Genomic DNA, 3,289 nt, shown 5'->3' on the forward strand with positions numbered 1-3,289 from the left:
GATTTCAGTATCACTGATTTAATCTGTACATAAAGTAAATTAGCTGCTAAATTAAGAAAGTATCTTTAGTCTCTTCCTACAGGGTTGCAGGTAAAATGGTCACTAGAACTGATTCATTTGGAATTCATTTTGATTCATCTGTAGTGTTTGGAGTGTATCTCTTTGTATGACTTTCTTAGTGGCTGCTCTGGGTATTGCAATATGTATATATATCACTCACCACAGTCTGTTGTGTGGTGGTTGAATGAAGTGAACCTTACCTCCATTTTCATTCCTGTATCTTCCTCAAATTATAATTATCTTAAATATTTCCTCTGCATACATTTAGAATATTGGCCACTATTCTTACTATATGTGCTTCAGCCACTACGCATCATTTAGAAAATTTCCAGCAAAGGAGAAAACTTTTGTATTTATGCGTAATTTTTACTTTTTCCATTGTTCTTCTGCCCTGATGTTTTAAGATTTCTTCCATCTATCATTTTCATTTTATTGAAGGAATTTTCTTTAGCCATTCTTTCAGTAGGTCTGCTAGTGATAAATTCTCTTAGGTTATTCTTTGAGAATGTCTGGCCCTTCCTTTCCGAAGGATATTTTCACTGGATAAAAAATTCCAGGCTGACATTTCTTTCTTTCTTTTTTTTTTTTTTAAGATTTTATTTATTTATTTGACAGAGAGAGATCACAAGTAGGCAGAGAGGCAGGCAGGGAGAGAGAGGAGGAAGCAGGCTCCCCACTGAGCAGAGAGCCCGATGTGGGACTCGATCCCAGGACCCTGAGATCATGACCTGAGCCGAAGGCAGCGGCTTAACCCACTGAGCCACCCAGGCGCCCGAGGCTGACATTTCTTTTGGCACCTAAAAAATGTGCCACTCTTTTTGGCCTCCATAGTCTCTGAAGAAAAATCCTGTGTTGTTCAAATAGCTTTTTGCCTATAGGGAAGGTGTTGTGGTCTCTTTGAAGATTTTTTTCTTTTTCTTGAGTTTTCAGAAGTTTGACCCTGTCTTGTCATGGGTATCTTTGTGTTGATCTTGTTTGAAGTTTGCTTACCTTCTTGAATCTAGAGTTTTTGTCTTTTGGGAAACTTTCAGCCATTACTACTTGAAATACTTTTTCAGCCTCACCCTTTCTCCCTCCTCTGGAACTCTGATAACATGACATTAGATCACTTATAATCTCATGGATCCCTGAAATTTGTTTTTCTCAGTCTTGTCTTTCTGTTGTCCAGACTAGGTAATTACTGTTCTGTTTCAGATTTATGATTATTTTCTTTGTCCTTTCCTTTCTGCCTCAGCCCATTTATTGAGTGTTTTTAATTAGGGCACTGTGTTTTTCAGTTCTAAAGTTTACATTGTTCATTGTGTCTTCTGTTTCTTTGAGCTTTTCTATTTCTGTGCTATTTTTCACTTGTTTCAAGCATGTTTGTAATTGCTCATTAAAGCATTTTTATAATTGCTGTTTTAAAATGCCTGTCAGACAGGGCCCCGAGTGGCTCAGTCATTTGGGCATCTGACTCTTCATTTTGGCTCAGGTCATGATCTCATGGGCCATGGGATGAAGCCTCGGGTGGGCTCTGTGCTCAGCTGGGAGTCTTGAGATCCCTTCCCCCTTTCCCTCTCTGCTGCTTGCATGCTCCCACTCTCTTTCTCTCTCAAGTAAATAAAACCTTTAAAAAAAGTAAAAGATAAACTGTCAGCCATTTTTAATATCCATCTTGTGGGGGTCTATTGTCCTTTCTCATTCAAGTTGAGATTTTTATGGTTCTTGGTATGGTGAGTGATTTTTTAAATGAAACCTGAACATTTTGGATATTATGAGACTTTGAATTTTATTTAAATCTACTGTTTATCAGGCTGCCCTCTGACACTGCTCTGATGAGGGGAAGGGGTATGTTGACCATTATTGTCTGATGAGGTGTGGAGGTCCAGGTTTCCCACTCAGCCTCCTTTGACACCGAGGGGACGAGGGCTCTTGTTATTAAAGGGCAGGCCTGGGAATTTAGCCTCCTTTGTACACCTCTCCCAACGAGGAGGAACAGGGTGCCTTGTTACTGCTGCCGGCATGGCCTCCACTGACTACCCTATCAACAGTGATGGGATGCTGGCTTGCAGTCTGCAAGGGTAGAAGCCTAGGCTCTCCGCTCAGCCTTTGTTGATGAGGATTGGGCCATAGCTTGTTCTTTTGTATTTGGTTGTAATAGAGTGGTTGTTATCTAAAAGTTGATTGTCTTGCTAGGCAACCTTTTTTTGACCCTTTGGCCATAGCATTTTAGGGTGTGGGGATGGACCCATTTTGTCTGAGTTCTTTGGTATTTCCAGGTGAAGAGCTTCTCCAGAGCCAAGTCTGAGTTACATGAGGTCCAAAGAAAACCCAGGGGACTCACCACTGTGTCATTCCTTAGGGTTCCAGCCAGGGTTCCTTTCTTCTCTCAGCCTTTTAGAGTCTTCTTACATTTGTTTCATATGTAATGCCAGGGTTTTTAGCTGTACTCATTAGCTTGTGGAAACACAAAGCCCCTTAGAGCAAATTCATTTAAAAATCATAGTGCGAAAAAATCACACATGTGAACAATTATATGAAGATTATGTAAAGAATTAGGAGGGGCGCCTAGGTGACTCAGTTGTTAAGTATCTGCCTTCGGCTCAGGTCCATCATGATCCCAGTGTCCTAGGATCAAGCCCTGCATGCTCAGCAGGAAGCCTACTTCTCCATCTCCCACTCCCCCTGCTTGTGTTCCCTCTCTCGGTGTCTCTCTCTCTGTCAGATAAATAAAATCTTAAAGAATTACGAAAATTTACTTATGACGCAAAAAATTATATGCACATATTGATTGCAAGTACATAACCAGTGAACATAAATTATTGGTGGAGAATAAAAGATCTTCATCTCACGGGCGCCTGGGTGGCTCAGTGGGTTAAGCCGCTGCCTTCGGCTCAGGTCATGATCTCAGGTCCTGGGATCGAGTCCCACATCGGGCTCTCTGCTCTGCAGGGAGCCTGCTTCCTCCTCTCTCTCTGCCTGCCTCTCTGCCTACTTGTGATCTCTCTCTCTGTCAAATAAATAAATAAAATCTTTAAAAAAAAAAAAAAAAAAAAAAGAAAGATCTTCATCTCTAACTGTGGAGGCAGATGTCTAGAGTCTACACGAATTGGGTTTGACTCCCTGAAATTGCATCTAAGGTATATATGAATGTGAAATTTTTCTGAGGAGGAAGGGTCCATTTTCATTATACTCTTAAAGCCTCTGACTAGAAAAGGTAAAAATAAAGAATCTTTGCTTGGGGGTAGTC

General features: G+C 40.9%; 1 protein-coding gene across 2 annotated transcripts in view; it reads left to right on the top strand.

Annotated features, from left to right (window-relative positions):
• Window positions 1-3,289, top strand: part of PARL (presenilin associated rhomboid like) — a 53,011-nt gene that overhangs the window by 36,300 nt on the left and 13,422 nt on the right. The gene's annotated exons all lie outside the window — the stretch shown is intronic.

Source organism: Mustela erminea, chromosome 1 (genome assembly GCF_009829155.1).
Source record: "Mustela erminea isolate mMusErm1 chromosome 1, mMusErm1.Pri, whole genome shotgun sequence".
In the NCBI taxonomy this organism is placed as follows: domain Eukaryota; kingdom Metazoa; phylum Chordata; class Mammalia; order Carnivora; family Mustelidae; genus Mustela; species Mustela erminea.